At 45.7% G+C, this 19,680-nt stretch overlaps 1 protein-coding gene across 1 annotated transcript in view; it reads right to left on the reverse strand.

The window, feature by feature from the left end:
* LOC124802540 (protein expanded) overlaps positions 1–19,179 on the reverse strand; it is a 490,537-nt gene extending 471,358 nt beyond the window's left edge. Inside the window, exon 1 of the mRNA XM_047263399.1 lies at positions 18,740–19,179. The gene's annotated coding sequence lies outside the window, so the exon portion shown is untranslated. The remainder of the gene's footprint in view (positions 1–18,739) is intronic.
* Between the last annotated feature and the right edge of the window lie 501 nt (positions 19,180–19,680).

Raw genomic sequence — 19,680 nt, forward strand, 5'->3', positions numbered from 1 at the left:
CGCTGCTGGAATATTGCTGCGCGGTGTTGGATCATCACCAGATAGGATTGACAGAGGACATGGAAAAAGTGCAAAGAAGGGCAGCTCGTTTCGTGCTATCGCGTAATAGGGGTGAGAGTGTCACTGATATGATACGCGATTTAGGGTGGCAGTCACTGAAATGAAGACGGTCTTCTTTGCAGCGAGATCTATTTACGAAATTTCAATCACCAACTTTCTCTTCAGAATGCGAAAATATTTTGTTGACACCCACCTACGTAGGGAGAAATGATCATCATAATAAAATAAGAGAAATCAGAGCTCGAACGGAAAGATTTAGCTGTTCCTTTTTCCCACGCGCCATTCGAGAGTGGAATGGTAGAGAAGTAGTACGAAAATGAAACCTCTGCCAGGCACTTAAGTGTGAACTGCAGAGTGACCATGTAGATGTAGATGTACAGAGATGGGTAACTAGCTCTCAATTTAGAGAAGTATAAATTTATGCACTTCGTGAAACGTAAAACTGCAGTGTCATTTGTCTCCATAAATAATAAGTCTTGCGTGAAGTAGGGAGGGTGGTTGGGGGTGGATATAATTATGTTTATGAAACACTACAAACACAACACGTTACCATGCCTAACTCGATGCACAAAAACAGTTGACTTTTAAAACAGCTTTCAGTCATGTCAGAATGGATGGATACAGATTTTGTACGCTTAAAAGGAAATCTTACACAATTCTTCCTGCAAAATAGTGGCAAGTTGAGTTAACGATGATGGAGGTGGACAGCCATCACACACCCTTTTCTCCAGAGTAGACAACACTGAGATCTGGTGACTGTGGGGCTAGGAGATATGCGACATTTTATCCTCGTGCTCACAAAACCAGTCCTGCGCGATGTGAGCGGTGTAAACAGGAGCCCTATCGTCTTGGAAAGCCGCTGGGAAACAAGTATTGTAGCGTAGGATGAACCTGATCAACCAAAATGGTCACATAATCCCTGGCAGTATTGCGACCTGGGGCCAATGGAATACCACAATATGGCTGTCCAAATCATCAGCGAACGCCCACCTCCACCGTGTTCCACTCTTGGGACGTGAACTTGGCCAGGACTTGGAAACAGTTTGAATGATGACGCATCCGACCAAATGACTTTTTCCATTGGAGCGTAGTCCAGCAGTTTTAGCTTCAACACCGCGTCTGCCTGTTACGGGCATTTGCATTGCTCATGTATGGTCCTGAAATTCCACTTCGCCCTACAATTCCCTGCTTATGGACCTCTCTCCGTGTTGTTTTGCTGCCGACAATGTTCGCGATCGCGACATTCAATTCTGCAGTGACTTTTGTAGGTATCTCCCACTTATTTTTCGTCACTATCTTCTACAGTCATCATCTGTCACGCTCTCTCAACAAACATTTTCGCCCGTGTTGTGACTTAGCGGATGATGTTTTTCCTTTTTCCTCGTATGCAGTATAAATCTTGGATGGTATGCCTCTTGAAACACCAAACACTTTGGCTACCATGGTTACGAAAGCACGTACCACACGTGCACCAACAATTTGCCAAGGTTAAAAGTCACTTAGCTCTGACATAATGCACTCACAACTGACATTTGCGACGTACGACGACAAAGCGCAGCGTCTGTTCGTGGTCAAATACAACATTGCAACCTGTAGGCTTAACAAGCATCTCAATTTATTTTCAAACATGCATTTCTCGCAGTGTTTCTGCGTTTATGTCCAACCCCTGTATGTTCACAATGAGTTCACATTTGGGGAAAATAAATGGTAATAGCTTCATGACAAAGGTCGTATTAGATTATGTTTACGTGTATTGCGCAGACATTTTTGTGATAAGAATTCTACTGTTTTGATTTTTCTCTTGGTGTCATGAGGCGTTGAAATTTATTCTTTTTCTTTGATCGAGTCAATGAAGTTTTCGAAATAGTTTTTGTAATTTAGTTCCGTCTCTTCATCAAAAATTTCGTTCGGACATGCGTTTGTACTGCCAACGGCCTAGCCGCAGTGCTAACAACGGTTCCCGTCACATCACCGAAGTTAAGTGCCGTCGGGTTGGGCTAGCACTTGGATCGGTGGCCATCCAGTCTGCCGAGCGCTGTTGGCACGCGGAGTGCACACAGCCCTTGTGAGGCAAACTGAGGAGCTACTTGATTGAGAAGTGGCGGCTCTGGTCTCGGAAACTGACATACGGAAGGGAGAGCGGTGAGCTGACCACAGGCCACTTCATATCCGCATCCCGTGACGCTTGTGGTCTGAGGATGACACTGCGGTCGGTCGGTACCGTTGGGCCTTCATGGCGTTTTCGGGTGGAGTTTACTTTTTGTGCGTTTGTATGGATATATATTTTGATTTCTTCCAGGGTATTCATTGTAGTTTCTTTGGATACACGATGTAGAATTTTCACTGCGTTTTCTATTCATTCTGCTTTGTGTTTCTGGATGCGTAAATGCACGTAAAATGTACATGGATTTCTTTCACAGTTTCGAGTATGTTCTCTGAACCTAGCTGCACAGTAACTACCTGTTTGTCCGGTGCCAATTTGCTTGTAATCATCGAATGAGAGCTTACATATTCTAGAAAATTGAGATTTTTGCTTTTCCTGATTGTACGTTGTTGCTACGGAACGCCATTTTCACCTTAGGTTTCTTTTTTAAACATATATCTAGTTTTCCTTGCATGGTGTGTGATTTTTCTTCTCTTTTCAGCGTTTAGTTTTGTGTTTTTGGTTACGTGCATTGTCCACATCGCCTCAGCATTATTGCAAGGTTAAAAGCATTCTGCTGTGCTGTAAATCGTGATGTTCCATTTGTTTCAGTGTTGCGTCAGTGTCGAGCGGTAAGTTTGTGATTCGGTTTATCTTCGAGCTAAAGAATGCAACTTATACGAAATTGGATGAAGGAGCGATTGTTAATGATAATGTATGTCGTAGTGGGTTTCCTATACACTTTGAAGCTAACGTAGTTGTTATTATTGCCTATTGTCTGGAAAGCTTAATCACTCGTTTTAGGCCGGTCGCTGTGGCCGAGCGGTTCTGTGCGCTTCAGTCTGGCTGCTGCTACGGTAGCAGGTTCGAATCCTGCCTCGGGCATGGATGTGTGTGATGTCCTTAGGTTAGATAGGTTTAAGTAGTTCTACGTCTAGAGGACTGATGATCTCAGATGTTAAGTTACATAGTGCTTAGTGCCATTTGAACCATTTTTGAATTGTTATCTATCGTAAATTTTATTTTAGGGTGTAAGCTATTCATTTTTGAGGTATCATTTGTACATCATTGTCATCGCCATTTATAAATAGCAACGTGTCGCTTACGGATCTGTGGTAGTAAATAATTTTATCTTAAGTGGTCCAGTTGGAACTGCGGACCGATCTGAAAAGAAACTTTGGGAAGGAATCAATCATGGTTCAACAAGTGCCCTCTGCCATACACTTTATAAAGATCTGCTGCAGCACACGGATGCAGTTGCAGGGATATTGGCGAAATTTGGGCGTGTTAGCAACTTCCACAACAATGAGCTAATCTAGCGAGAGTTAGGCGATAATGCAGTGGCAAAGATATTATCCTTCGGAGTGTGGCGAGATTGAAAACAGGCGCTGAGCGCCCAAAGTGTAACGAGAAGCGAAGTCGGCGGTGTCGTGTCCAGCACTGCCGGCTACCGCTGGTAACGGAACTCGTAACTGCTTTGAAGGCCTTGTCCATGAGGTGTCTGTGGGAAGCAGAACGAAACGACACGCCACGCAACTACCTCGAAGTAGGACCGCTACCGCGCCGTCGCTTGCCGAAATTGTCGAACACTCGGAAAGAGCTTATAATGTTAACACCCGTCAGCTTTCCCTCATGTGGTATCTTACATTATCCCCACTTCGGTGAAACTAGTTCCTGCTGAAGCGTCATTAGACTGCGGGATTTGTATTTCTCCAGCATTCAGCAAGGGCGTAGAATCGTTAAAATATTTGAGCGAGGCGTTCTCAATTTTATTGCTTTGGTGTTTGCAGACAACCTGTTTTGTTGACGAGTTACACTTTTTAGGCATTATTTTATGTTTCGCCTTCAGCACAGGTGGCAGCAGAGTACTATTTTGTTGATTATTTCATGTCATCAGAAATGTCATCATACCAAGCTTTCCGTTTCAAAAAATAAATTTATCCTCTATATCCAAGTTCAACAACAAGACCAACTACATGCACAACGGTATCCACACTTCATTGTATAGTGGATGGGGAATGAGTCACACTGAAAGAATGTGATTCGGTCTCCATCCCTCCAATTTCTTGTGAGTGTTATGCAGAACCAACGATCTACTAGTATGCTTCTATATGAATTGGTCTAATTTTACGTTCACCGATAGTTGTGTGACATGCGTATGAAGCTGTGTGGAAAACTTATGGACGAAAGTAACTTCGTAAGATGTGTCCCTGCTAAGAAGCACAGCTCGATGAAACTTGAGCCATATATAGAAAGAGCTATATATAATATACAATGAGAGCCAAAGAAACTGGTACACGTGCCTAATATGGTGTAGCCCCCACGAACACGCAGAAGTGCAGCAACACGACGTGGCATGGACTCGATTAATATCTGAACCAGTACTGGAGGGAACTGACACCATGAATCGTGCAGGGCTGTCCATAAATCGGTAAGGGTACGAGGGGTGCAGATCTCTTCTGAACATCACGTTGCGAGGCATCCCGGATATGCTCAAAAATGTTCATCTCTGGGGAGTTTTGTGGCCAGCGGAAGTGTTTAAATTCAGAAGAGTGTTCCTGGAGCTATTCTGTAGCAATTATGGATGTGTTGGGGGGTTGCATTGTCCTGTTGGAATTGGCCAAGACCGTCGTAATGCACAATGGACATGAATGGATGCAGGTGATCAGACACGATGCTTAAGTACGTGTCACCTGTCCGAGTCGTATCTAGACGTATCAGGGGTCCCATTTCACCCCAACTTCACACGCCCCACACAATCACAGAAACTCCACCAGGTTGAACAGACCACTGCTGACATGCAGGGTCCATGGATTCATGAGGTTGTCTCCATACGCGTACACGTCCATCCGCTCGATGCAATTCGAAACGAGACTCGTCCGACCAGGCACCATGTTTACAGTCATCAACAGTTCAGTGTCGGTGTTGATGGGCCCAGGCGAGGCGTAAAGCTTTGTGTCGTTCTGTCATCAAGGTTACACGAGGGGGCATAAGACCCCGAACGCCCATATCGATGATGTTTCGTTAAATGGTTCGTACGCTGACACATGTTGGTCGGCCAGCATCGAAATCTGCAGCAATTTGCGGAAGGGTTGCACTTCTTCCACGTTTACTGATTCTCATCATTCGTCGCTGGTCCCGTTCTTGCAGGATCTTTTTCCGGTGACAGCGATTTCGGAGATTTAATGTTGTACCGGATTCCTGATATTCGTGGTACACTCGTAAAATGATCGTACGGGAAAATCCCCATTCCATCGCTACCTCGGAGTAGCTGTGTCCCATCGCTCGTGCGCCGACTACAACGCCACATTCAAACTCACTTAAATCTAGATAACCTGTCACTGTAGCAGCAGTAACCGATCTAGCAACTGCGCCTGACACTTGTTGTCTTAAATAGACGTTGCCAACTACAGCGGCGTATTCTGCCTGCTTATATATCTCTGTGTTTGAATACGCATGCCTATACCAGTTACTGTGGCGCTTCACTTTAGTACAGAAGGTAACTCAAAGAAATGCACAATGAGACGGACAGAAATGACACTTTTATTCAAAGAAAATAACTACAATGAAATCACTGCGATTCATGATGGCCCCCGGACATTACAAGATGCGGGATATGGCTCTTAATAGGGTGTGTGAACACCACGGACAGCAAAGCATGCTCCCATGCTGAGTTTGCTAATGAATTCTTCTGCTAGGGCGTTGCATTCCTCCACCACTGCGGTTGATAACTGCAGGATGGTTTTGGGTGAATGTGGACGTGCTGCGGTACTTCTCCCCAACGCGTCCACACGTGCTTGATGAGATTTGGCAGTCCATTCACCGTTCCAAGAGCTCCTACACCTGCACTGTTCGATGCGATCGCGCATTGTCACTCATAAACATGAAATCGGAGCTGAATGCATCCCTGAAAAGACGAACATGGGAAAAGAGCTCAGTGTCACAATAACGCTGACAGGTGAGTGTACAGTGTTGAAAGATTTGGATGATGATGATGATGTTTGGTTTGTGGGGCGCTCAACTGCGCAGTTGTCAGCGCCTGTACAAATTCCCAACCTTTGCTCAGTCCAGTCTCACCAATGTCATGAATGGTGATGAAATAATGAGGATAACACAAACGCCCAGTCATCTCGAGGCAGGTGAGAATCCCTGATCCCGCCGGGAATCGATCCCCGGACCCCGTGCAAAGATTTGGAGATCAGTATGCCCATGCAACATTATGCTTCCCCATACGATAGCACATGAACCACCAAAACGATCATGTCAGACAATGTTCCTGGGCGTATTACGCCTTCCCAAATTTGCCATATGAGGGTACGTCTGGAATCACTACTCAAACTGAATATGTTCTTAAGCGAGAAGAACTCGGGACTTCAGTCGTTTTTGATCCAGTCCCTATGCTCTTGGCACCACCGCTAAAGGTGCTTCGCTAGTGTCAAAGGAACACAGCATAGTGGTTGTCGAGCAAAGAGATCACGCGGATCAATCGCCATGTCACTGTGGAGCGTGTAATTGTGTGCGTTGCAGTCCTGCTAAATGTGGTTGCAGTATTGTACCTGCTGTTCTTGCCTATTGTACAATGCAATAGGCATCTGCTGCTGCAGTTGATCGTGGTCGACCACCTCCTCTCGTTGGGGTAACAGTGCCTTTGGTTCAGAACGCTTCCCACGCACATGAAACAATGCAATACCAAACTCCTGGGTTACTCTAGTCACACTTCGTTCGTCTTCCTATTTCCAGATGATTCTCGCCGAAATCATCCAGATGTTGTCTTCGTGCCATATGGTAGTGAAGAACATCGCCACGGTGCACCGTAACTGCTCACTGATTGATATACAACGTATTTTCCTGTTTCTTCAACTGTCTCGTATTGTGAGACCAACCTCATTTGTCACTAGAGTCATGCTAATCGCACGCAGGGCCAACAAGATATACGACTCATGCAGCGTATATTAGAGCAAGTGACACTACAGCTCTTACAAGTTGCAATGACCGTCTCCAGTGGGGAGCGAGTTACTATTTGTGGTGACTTTAATACTTCATAGCTGCACATTTAAATTGACTCACGCCCTTGATGATATAGACTTTACATGCATGCAACGGCTTTATTGGGTACCTTTTCATCAGCTGATCGATTTCCCGCCTGTCCCCGGAAGTAGCCGAGCCTTCGCGATGTCGTGTCGGGCGAGGCAACTAGCGTGACGTCACAAGTTCGTTGCGGGGCTCGTATTTCCCATGGGGGCCGCCTCCGTCATGTGAGTCCAGCTTTCTGTGCACGACTGGGAGATGATCCCATACTTTCACTCACTTCCACTGAATAGTTAATAGGCGCATTTTTAGGTTTCTTAATCTATATCGTCCTTGAGTTTTGCAGAGCAATGTAGTAAGAGGTAATAAATTCTATCGACAAGAGACAGTAATTTTGAAAGCAATGTATATTTTAGTGATTCCTAATTGGATTGTCTGAGCCCTTCTACAACACTATCGTCGTCAGTAAACAAATGCATGACGAACCACTTACCTCTTAATTGATTCTCTTCCACCTCCTCTACTAACCTAGATGTGGTAACCCAGTAGCCAGACGAGTGATGCTCAAAATGGGTCGGATGATCTTTTTGTAGCCAGCCTCACTCGTACGTGGACTACACTTTCCGACAACTCTGGCCGTGAATCTTATCCTGGCACATACGGCACACGGGTTTTCCTGGTAGTTCCACATTATTTCGAAGTCTACGTATGGCGCACCGCACATGATAAGACTCTCTCGTCTGTTTGTGTGCATTAGGCTGTGTATGTTAAGTGCTAATAATATGCACGTCTCCTTTCGTCTGTTTGTGTGCATTAGGCTGTGTATGTTAAGTGCTAATAATATGCACGTCTCCTTTTTAAACTAGTGCTGCACGCGAACAGTATAGGAAGACTACGGATGTTATCTGACGTGTCAACATCGCCCCACAGCCTTCCTTGAGGCACTCTCCTTTAACTTCTAAGCGATTTTTACTCTCCTCTATACACCTACGGTCGAAATTGATTTTGCCAGCCTGATAAATTATCGGTTTTCCGACTGTCGAACTGTGTCTGCAGATCAGCTGTTACGACTTCATCAGCACTATTAAGTGAGGTTATCTGTACCTTCCTAATATTTTTAACCAAGACAGAGTGCGATTTCGCCCTGGACGTCAGAGACCTCTTACGAAGTAGAGAGCGAGATTGTCCAAGAAAAGATGTTCATAAATCTACAGATAGTGTGTTTAACTTCCACATGCTTCATATGAAGGTGAACCTGAAATTTCTCGAAAATTAGTTAACGGAAATAAACAAATATTTCAGAAGTGAGTTGTCGCAGTTAATACCCTTTCACTGTGTTCTAGATCATCCTCGCACTATTGTACAAATTCTTACACTATTATTCTACGAGGGTTATTCAGAAAGTAAGGAACGATCGGTCGTGAAATGGAAAATACAGTGAAAATCTGATGAAGCTTTGAACATATGCGTTGGGCACTGTGTCTAGTATGCCTGTCGATCGCGTCATGTCGCTCTTGTCAGTTATGAGCTTACAGTGAGAACGTAAAGATGGCTAGAAATTAGCGTCTCCTGCGAAGTATGGGGGCCTGGCGAAAGATTTCGCCTGAAGCTATGCAATCCACATAACATAACTGTCATGCGGTTCGTTCTACATGACAATTCTCGGCCGCACTCTGCAGGGGCGATGAAAATGCTCCTGCAGCGTTTTCGATGGGAAGTGTTTGATCACACAGACAACGAGCTGCGGTCCACAGTAGAAAATTGTCGAAAAGCACTGATGACTGTCTTCTATAACGAGGGAATTGGTAGCGGCAGCCCATCACATGGGGTTCACTGCTGGCTCTATGCAGGAAATAAATACCAGGACCGGCGGCTGGTTCGATAGTGATTTAAACGTAAGTTTTCTGTGCATCGATTCTGAGAAAATACACTAGGGTACGGGTACAGGCAGTGGGGAAAACTTGCCTGCTCTTACGCTGCGTGGGTGCGCAGCCGGCGCGCGGTGAAAGGTTAAGCCGAGCGAGTGCAGGCCAGCTCCCGGCATTCCTCAGAGCCGCAGCGGGCGCCTTTCGTATTTGCTTACGTAACTGTGCTGGCTGGTCCTGCGCAGACATCGCGTCTCAGCGTCGTCCGCTTCATTGCTCACCCCTTCATTACTCACGCTGCGTGTGTCACATACCGGCATGCCACGGCCCGCCAAGTGCTTCTTCTCTACCGGTATTTTCCCTGTACGTAATAGACGCGGACGTGCGACGAAGACTGCCTCACCTTCAAGAGAACACTGTCTCAAGTTTTAAGCGCGAGACCTGCGTGGAAGAGAAGGTAGACTGCATTTTCCAAGTATCCTACCAAAGATCGTTCCGTTTCATATCCCACCAAACTGTTATATCCGGTTTACTGATTCCAATTTTAACTCATTACTACTGTAGGCATAAAATAGCACGTTTTTTGCGTTTTCTGAAATGCAGAATTTTACATTTCTGAACATTTGTGTGCAGTATGAGGAGGGCTATGCGAGAGGAGTTCAATGAATTCGAAAGTAAAGTTCTATGTACTGGCTTGGCAGAAAATCCTAAGAAATTTTGGTCTTATGTCAAAGCGGTAGGTGGATCAAAACAAAATGTCCAGACACTCTGTGACCAAAATGGTACTGAAACAGAGGATGACAGACTAAAGGCCGAAATACTAAATGTCTTTTTCCAAAGCTGTTTCACAGGGGAAGACTACACTGTAGCTCCTTCTCTAGATTGTCGTACAGATGACAAAATGGTAGATATCGAAATAGACGACAGAGGGATAGAGAAACAATTAAAATCGCTCAAAAGAGGAAAGGCCGCTGGACCTGATGGGATATCAGTTCGATTTTACACAGAGTACGCGAAGGAACTTGCCCCCCTTCTTGTAGCGGTGTACCGTAGGTCTCTAGAAGAGCGTAGCGTTCCAAAGGATTGGAAAAGGGCACAGGTCATCCCCGTTTTCAAGAAGGGACGTCGAACAGATGAGCAGAACTATAGACCTATACCTCTAACGTCGATCAGTTGTAGAATTTTGGAACACGTATTATGTTCGAGTATAATGACTTTTCTGGAGACTAGAAATCTACTCTGTAGGAATCAGCATGGGTTTCGAAAAAGACAGTCGTGTGAAACCCAGCTCGCGCTATTCGTGCAGAGACTCAGAGGGCTATAGACAAGGGTTCACAGGTAGATGCCGTGTTTCTTGACTTCCGCAAGGCGTTCGATACAGTTCCCCACAGTCGTTTAATGAACAAAGTAAAAGCATATGGACTATCAGACCAATTGTGTGATTGGATTGAAGAGTTCCTAGATAACAGAACGCAGCATGTTAGTCTCAATGGAGAGAAATCTTCCGAAGTAAGAGTGATTTCAGGTGTGCCGCAGGGGAGTGTCATAGGACCGTTGCTATTCACAATATACATAAATGACCTTGTGGATCACATCGGAAGTTCACTGAGGCTTTTTGCGGATGATGCTGTGGTGTATCGAGAGGTTGTAACAATGGAAAATTGTACTGAAATGCAGGAGGATCTGCAGCGAATTGACGCATGGTGCAGGGAATGGCAATTGAATCTCAATGTAGACAAGTGTAATGTGCTGCGAAAGATAGATACCTTATCATTTAGCTACAAAATAGCAGATCAGCAACTGGAAACAGTTAATTCCGTGAATTATCTGGGAGCAGGCATTAGGAGTGATTTAAAATGGAATGATCATATAAAGTTGATCGTCGGTAAAGCAGATGCCAGACTGAGATTCATTGGAAGAATCCTAAGGAAATGCAATCCGAAAACAAAGGAAGTAGGTTACAGTACGCTTGTTCGCCCACTACTTGAGTACTGCTCAGCAGTTGGGATCCGTACCAGATAGGGTTGATAGAAGAGATAGAGAAGATCCAACGGAGAGCAGTGCGCTTCGTTACAGGATCATTTAGTAATCGCGAAAGCGTTACGGAGACGATAGATAAACTCCAGTGGAAGACTCTGCAAGAGAGACGCTCAGTAGCTCGGTACGGGCTTTTGTTGAAGTTTCGAGAACATACCTTCACCGAGGAGTCAAGCAGTATATTTCTCCCTCCTACGTATATCTCGAGAAGAGACCATGAGGATAAAATCAGAGAGATTAGAGCCCACACAGAAGCATACCGACAATCCTTCTTTCCACGAACAATACGAGACTGGAATAGAAGGGAGAACCGATAGAGGTACTCAGGGTACCCTCCGCCACACACCGTCAGGTGGCTTGCGGAGTATGGATGTAGATGTAGATTTAAAGCAAACTGCCAAACTTTGCACCACACTGGAAACTTCTCAAGATCTCACTCGATATAATCTTTATAAATTATATATACTGTATTAAACTATATTAAACTTTCAGACACAATTAAATTATCGCTCATTGCATCATCTGAGAAAAGTCTGATATTACTAGTAATATAGTCTGCCAGGTCATTAAAAACATGGCGAGGCTCCTAACACACTTCCACATCCGTTGATGGCTCTCGAACAGATTATATGATTGCAGCAGTGAAGTAAGAAAACGACGTATTGGGAAAAAGAAATATAGGTACAATTACAGGAACACAGTTGTGATTAAGGCACTGCAAGAGGGATACCTTTATGATTACAGAACGTATTTAAGAATGGACGGTGAAAAATGCAGTCTAAAGCTGTCGACACACGGACCCTGTTGTCGAACGTTAACATTGAGCGTGCCAAGTTCAACGTGCTGCTGAACGCTCAGGAACGGTGCGACTTGTGCATACGGAACGTGATACGCGATCGCAACGCACTTCAGCGGCAGTTGAGGGATGTTTCTAGTTCGTAAATCACACGGTGTACTCAACGGGCGCGCGTAAAATTCCCACGTTAGCTCTATTAAAACGCGCATTTCCTCCATCGTCCACGAAAAGGGAAGTACCATGTCCAATCAATAAAGACACAAGCTTATAAAAGTTCCATTACAAACAGTGCGGTATAAATTTGGAATACTTCTCCGCATAAGATAAACATTATTTCATCATTCCCACATTTTAGTAAAACCACACAGTCAGACTTACTTGATCACTGTTCCTACCCTGTAGCAGAATCTTTGCAACATGTGAATTACGAAGCGTAAAAGAAAAAGGAGCAAAATATTACAGCGCCATCTACCACAAAGCGAAAAATGTGGTCCAACTAAAACATTCATATTTCTTTACATACTACAAGAATATGTAATAAAAAATGGGGGTTCCTATTTTTAAAAAAAAACGCAGTTGATACCAGTTTGACCTATGGCAGCGCCATCTAGCGGTCCATCCATGGCGCCATCAGGTTTCCCCCTTCAAGCTAGACAAGTTTCGTTCTTTGTAGTTTTTTCGTTTGACGCTTAATTTGTGTGAGATATTTGGCCCAGTGACGATCATTGGACCACCATGTGTGTGCAGACTGAAGCGACGCATGAACATTTGTACCAAGGCAGCGATTTGATTCTGGGACTCCTGCTAATTAGGCAGATGCGCAAACCACTACCTCACCCTGGCACAGTGATTTTGCACAACTGCATGGACTACACTAGCATGCCACCTGCCCTTGCCACAGTTCGCGCGGCTCGGCTCCCCCCCCCCCCCCCCCCCCCCATCGAAGTTTGTGTGTGTGTTGCCCTTAGCGTAAATTAGTTTAAGTTAGATTAAGTAGTTTGTAAGTCTATTTAGTCCCATAGGGACTTTCCGCCATCACCACCATGCCACCTGCCTCAATCCAAATTCCCATTCACGCCTCAGCTCCAACTGTGTTGGAATAGTAACTCAGTATCGAACAGAATGGGGGATCCTGCCTGAAATCCAGGCATAGGTGCTTTAATCAAAAGAAACTGTGTGGTTCCTGAGACCTAAGTCTCAAACATCAGTGATGTATATATGCAGACTGAAGTGACGAATGGGAATATCAAGTGGGCTAAGGCGTGAATGGGAATCTGGATTGAGGAGGGAAGTGTGCTAGGATAGTCCATGCAATTGTGCGAAGTCACCGTGCAGCGTGGCACAGTGATTAGCATATCTGCTTTGTGAGCAGGAGACCTGGGTTCGAATCCTGCCTAAGTACAAATTTTCATTCCTTGCTTCAGCCTGCACGTATACATTAGTAGATAAAGTTTTGATAAGGAACACAAGTCTGGAAATGTACCATTTGGATGTAAAATTGGTTTGACGATCGTACCACTTTCAAATCTCCCATTTCATGGTAAGGAAGTAGTGGAGTACTGCGCTCTGACCGGTTTGCCACTACAGGATATGGGTATTTAATGGGCTGCGGCAGCAGGCGACCACCTGCAGCGGCTCTACTGGGTTCAAATGGCTCTGAGCACTAAGGGACTTAACATCTCTGGTCATCAGTCCCCTAGAACTTAGAACTACTTAAACCTAACTAACCTAAGGACATCACACAACACCCAGTCATCACGAGGCAGGGCTCTACTGGGCTCGTGACTCTAGTCGACTGGGAAATCGTGGTCTGGTTAGATAAGTCCCGATTTCAGTTGGTAAGAGCTGATGGCAGGATTCGTGTGTGACGCAGACTCCACGAAGATATGGACCCAAGTTGTCAACAAGGCACTGAGCAGGCTGGTGGGTCTCCATAATGGTGCGGACTGTGTTTACATGGTATGGACTGGGTCCTCTGGTCCAACTGAACCGATCTTTGACTGGAAATAATTATGTTCAGATACTCAGAGACCATTTGCAGCTCCTCTGATAGGGCACAGCCGACTTCCTTCCACATCCTTCCCTAATCCGATGAGACCGACGAGCTCGCTGTTTGGTCTCCTCCCCTAAATCAACTCATCCCAGCCATTTACAGCCATTCATGGGCTTCACGACGGAATTTTTATGGATGACATTGCGCCATGTCACCGGGTGACAATTGTTCGCGATTGGTTTGAAGAAAGTACTGGATGGTTGAAGCCAACGATCTGGCCACCCAGAGTGCCCGGCATGAATCCCAACGAACATTTGTGGGACATAAGCGAGATGTCAGATCGCGCACAAAATCCTGCAACGGCAACACTTTCGCGATTGAGAGCGGCTATAGAGGCCGCGTTACTCAATGTTTCTGCAGAGGACTTCCGACGATTTTTTGAGTCCATGCGAGGTTGTGTTACTGCACTACGCCGGGAAAAAGGAAGCCCGACACGATGTTAAGAGGTATACCATAACTTTTGTCACCTCAGTGTGTTTTACAACCTGTCCCATTGTCATCCTCCAAATACGAGAAATCATCAACTGATCCTATGACTTCATTTTTTCAAAAATGGTTCAAATGGCTCTAAGCACTATGGGACATAACGTCTGAGGTCATCAGTCCCCTAGACTTAGAATTACTTAAACCTAACTAACCTAAGGACATCACGCACATCCATCCCCGAGGCAGGACTAGAACCTGCGACCGTAGCACCAGCGCGGTTCCGGACTCAAGCGCCTAGAACCGCTCGGTCACATCGGCCGGCCTTCATTTTTTACTTGAACCGTTTTCTTTTCAGTGTGTAACCTGAACATTATTTTAGTCGCACTGTAATTACCGTTCCGACCTATTTTCGAACCGAGGCAAACGGTATAACTTCCAGCAAAAAGAATTTGCTGCAGTTATAAACCATTCTCTTTTACCGGTAGGAGAGCGAGAACTTCATGTATTGCTGCAAAATAAAATAAATAATAAAAAAACAGGTTTGATGCCGTAGAGCCTCGTTGACTGCCTCCCCTATCAGTTCTGAGTTTCCTAATACCCCGCTGATGTACACAGTTAATGCCGTTGAGGAAAAGACAGAGCAAAGGCGTAAGCTGCATGAACTTTGTCGAACGGACGGCAATTTCTAGATGAAAATGGAAAGAGATCGGAACGGTGGAATGGCGGAGGCACTGCGTTCGTTTTGGGGATGAGCGCCGCGCGGGATTAGCCGAGCGGTCTAGGGCGCTGCAGTCATGGACTGTGCGACTGGTCCCGGCGGAGGTTCGAGTCCTCCTCCGGGCATGGGTCTGTGTGTTTGTCCTTAGGATAATTTAGGTTAAGTAGTGTGTAAGCTTAGGGACTGATGACCTTAGCAGTTAAGTCCCGTAAGATTTCACACACATTTGAACATTTTTTTGGGGATAAGCGTCTATCTCCCTCCGACCGTCCTGATGCACATAGGTTTCCTCTTGTTTCCATAGACGAAACGAGTCCCAGGATGTTCCGTAAACAAGGTCCGTTTCCCTATACTTAGAGCGTCCAACTCGGGGAACATTCAATTTTCAATGATTGAGAAATGAATTACACATTAGAAACGTTCCTTTTTAGATAAAAATTGCATGGTTAAATATGGGAATAGTTAAAAAAAGTGCGTGTGTATCCATAATATCTACAGTCATCTGAGCTCTCAGTGGGACTGATTGCCACGTGCAAGACCTGGATTCGAGATTTGGCACTCCAAAGAATTTCTCCTTTCTTGGGGGGCTGGATTGGAAGGCACGCAACATCATGGCACTGCTGAGGTAAACATGTAGGAAAAACTGTTGTTGCGGTTCGAAATCTGAAAAAATGTTCGCGACAGCGGTGTGTTAATGAGACTGCCCTCCATAGAGACGTCTAAGTCACGCGGTTGGAAGAGAATGTCACAGCAGTCGGTTAGCTGGATGAAGTACCCATGATCTGATTTCGGAGTTGCTTTATTGTACATGTCGGCTGTGACAAGATATAGTTAAGAGGAAGGAATTACGTCTTTTAAGTAGCTGACCTAATCGCTGTACTTCCTTAGTTATTTTCTTCCTGTAGCGCTCGACGCGTTTTAAAAAATGGCTCAAATGGCTCTGAGCACTATGGGACTTAACAGCTGTGGTTATCAGTCCCCTAGAACTCAGAACTACTTAAACCTAACTAACCTAAGGACATCACACACATCCATGCCCGAGGCAGGATTCGAACCTGCGACCGTAGCAGTCGCCCGGTTTCGGACTGCGCGCCTAGAACCGCGAGACCACCGCGGCCGGCCGACGCGTTTTAAATTAGTCACAAACAGTGAGGTAAAACCAGAAGTATGTGTATCGTACTCTTGGTTATCAAATAAAATTGACATCAGGGAGCATTTAATAGTGGTATAAGTTTTTTAACGTGTCATTGTACCAGCAGTCCGAATTTTATATGTACTGAACATGATTGGGAAACACGAGACAACGAAAGATACGGCTTTGGAGTAACAAGAAAAAAAAATCGCCCTGATGAAGAGTATAGAAATGTAGGAACACAGATCAGAAATAAGTAGTCCTGTACCTTAGATCTAATACCGACATTACACCATGAACACAAGGCATGTTCAGACTTACTTGTTTGTACTTTTTTTTTGTCAGCAGTCTCGGTGAAATAACTGGCGAACTTTATTTTTTCGCCATGTGGGAAACTCTCCAAACATCCACCAGCAGCTATAAAACTGACATACGAAAGCGTCTGCAACTGCACATCTGCTCATGTAAAACGAATGAACTACCAAGAACAACAAACAATGAGAGCTTGGCGTCAAAGGAAAACAAAGCAAAAGGAAAGTTATCGTCTGCATGACGCTCAGGTTCCGAAACTCCTCCGAGTGATTGACTCGGAGGATGGCGTTCTTGCACACTCTACGTCACGAAAAATAGCGTGTTGTCAATTGTTGTCATACCGTATACACGAAGAACAGAATCATGCATAAGTTGACAGTCATTTGACGTCAGAAATAAATCTTTTAGGAATATCCAATATCTTCACGATAAAAATAAGATAACCTCAGCAGTTTCTTTTATTTCCGTTTGCAAAATAAAGTTTGATTTCTCTGTATCCGCTTTGAATTCTGTCTTGTTTCTATTTTATTTTGTCTTTTTTTTAATTATCCAGACCTCTTTCACAACTATGTACCATATTCTGTGTGATTTTTATTGCCCTAGCGGCATCTCTTGGTGTGTTGTGTGTGTTATCGTTTGTACACACTGACATTTTTTTTTTATTTTTTTTTTTAGGCCTTTATCCATTTCAGTGTACCTAAGTTTCGAAAATTGACACAGAAATGGACGGCACTGAACGAGCTTTTCCTACTCCTACATAAGTTTCTTAATGTATTTTAATGAAACCAGGGGAACGCTGAAGTGGAAGATGTAAAAATAAAATAAATAAAGCAAGAAGACGTCACACATACAATACGCATACACTAAAAAACGCGGTTAAGATAGGGAAATATGACAAAAGACGTCACACATGTAATAGACGTCACACGTACAATATACATACACTAAGAAGCGCGGTTAAGGCAGGGAATTACGACGTGCTGTTACCCATTACGCGTACCATAAATGGCGAGCTGTAAATTTAAGATATATATGATAGGAATATAGCAGTAACGTGGAATCCTCACACAGTGGGGCGTAGGTATCTAAATACGACTGAGTAAACGCAAAGAGAAAAACGTTTCGTGTTTTGCAGAAAAACCTTTTTCTGTATTTCGGTAATGACTGGGCGGATGACGTGATTCAGGTACTATTAAAGCAGTAGTGCCCTGTTACGAAGGCTGTGTGAAGGAAAACTACGGTAAGCTAATTTTGAAGAGGTAACTGAATGTTAAACAACGCATCTTACGGTCAGAAAGAAGTCAAATACGAAAAATAAATAAAAAATAAAACAAAAAGCTGCTGAGTTTTGCTAAATTCCCACATGACATTATCGCAGTGTATCTGTCACACTGCCATAAACTCATATTGCAATACATTTTTTTTATAAACTTATTGGATACTTTGAAATTCGCAGAGCAAGGCGGTTCTGTAAGGAGTAAAGAGAGCTGAATAGCAGGCAGCATACATGCGACGCAGGCATAGGTGCTACGTCGGCCTCCTGCGGGCCAAACAACATTCCTGCGCTCCTGAGAGACTATCTCAGTTTCACGCTTGACATTTCAAACGTTTCTATCTGGAACGACGGGGGGGAGAGAAAAAGAACTAGAGAGAGAGAGAGAGAGAGAGAGAGAGAGAGAGAGAGAGAGAAACGGGGGGAGGGAAGGAGGGAGAGAGAGAGAAAGTTTGCGGCACAGAAGGGCAGCACCTAATACGCGGGGTCATTGCCCCCCACCACGACACAAAGCTGCATGGACGACTGCGTACGCATTCCGTATTAGCCGCGGCGTCCGAGGCGCGAACAGAGAGATCCCGCTTGGTGCCGCGGCCGCTCCGACGGGAATCGGCACAAGCGAGATGACCGGAAAACGCGGCCAGGGTCCGCTTCGCCTCACTCCTGTGACACGGTTCGGTCAAGCCGGCTGCGCCCGAGTTCATACGCCGGTCGTGACCACGAGGTTTTCTAACGAAAATATCGATGGTCACGTTAATCCGGATGACTATCGAGTCCTTCTTAGAGCAAATGAATTAGTATACAAAGCCTGTGAGCCGATAAATGTCTGGATTAGGGTGAAGGCTGACGCTCCTGCGACAAAGAAGGAGAAAAAAATGGTGTACAATTTCACTTACCTTTCAGCTGTGTTAGTACGCTTGGAAAATATTCTTCAGTGCTGGTGGTCCTCGAATGACGGTCGGCGTACGGAAATATCCTCACAGTTTGTCATTCCACCTCGTCGGTCACAATTGCCAGTAATCACTGCGGTCAAAACACTACACGAAGTCAAATAGGTACAGTGTGGAGAAAGAACTGTGGAGGCAGCTTTGCGCTGTCACTTCTCGAGCAATGATAAAAAAAATTGTATTTTAGTCGATGCGGAAATATGTGACGCGCACTGATTTTCGACGCGGTAGCACCACCTCGGCAGAGAGAACGCGGCACACGAGAAACGCGGCAGCAGCGCCGGCTCGCGGTTGTTTGTTGTTGTTATTGTTGTCGCAGGAGGATCGCCGCGTGTCGACGCCGGCGCACAGACAGCGGGCGCGCGCGCCACTGGAGACTCACGCACAGTAGCCGCTGCACGCAGAGACCGGCCGACCGGCGAACCAGCCAACCAGGCAGCAGCACAGCCCCGCTGGACTGACGCGGCGGCCGGCGCGCGCGGGCCCACACCGCCGCCTCACGCACACACACACACACACACACACACACACACACGTACGTACACACACACGGCAGCAGAGGAATGCGGCGGGACAGAGACGTAGAGAGGCGCAGAAAGAGAGCGGACGAAGGAGGAGGAGTAGGAGGAACGGAGGAAGGAGGGTGGGAGGAGCGCACGCGGGCGCTGGCGCCGCCGCTGCGCCCTGGCGGCCGCCGCGCCAACCAGCCGGCAGGTAGGCGGCTGCGGACTCGCTCGCTAGGTAGGTAGGGCTCCGGAATGCGCCCTGCCCGCCCCTCCTCACGGCTCGAGGCTACATTCCAGCCGCCGCCGCGCCGCCACCGCCGACCGGACCGAGGCTAGCCTCGCGCGCCGGGTGCCAACTTTACAGGCAAAAATTCTACTCCTTCT

This window comes from Schistocerca piceifrons, chromosome 6 (genome assembly GCF_021461385.2).
Source record: "Schistocerca piceifrons isolate TAMUIC-IGC-003096 chromosome 6, iqSchPice1.1, whole genome shotgun sequence".
Lineage (NCBI taxonomy): Eukaryota > Metazoa > Arthropoda > Insecta > Orthoptera > Acrididae > Schistocerca > Schistocerca piceifrons.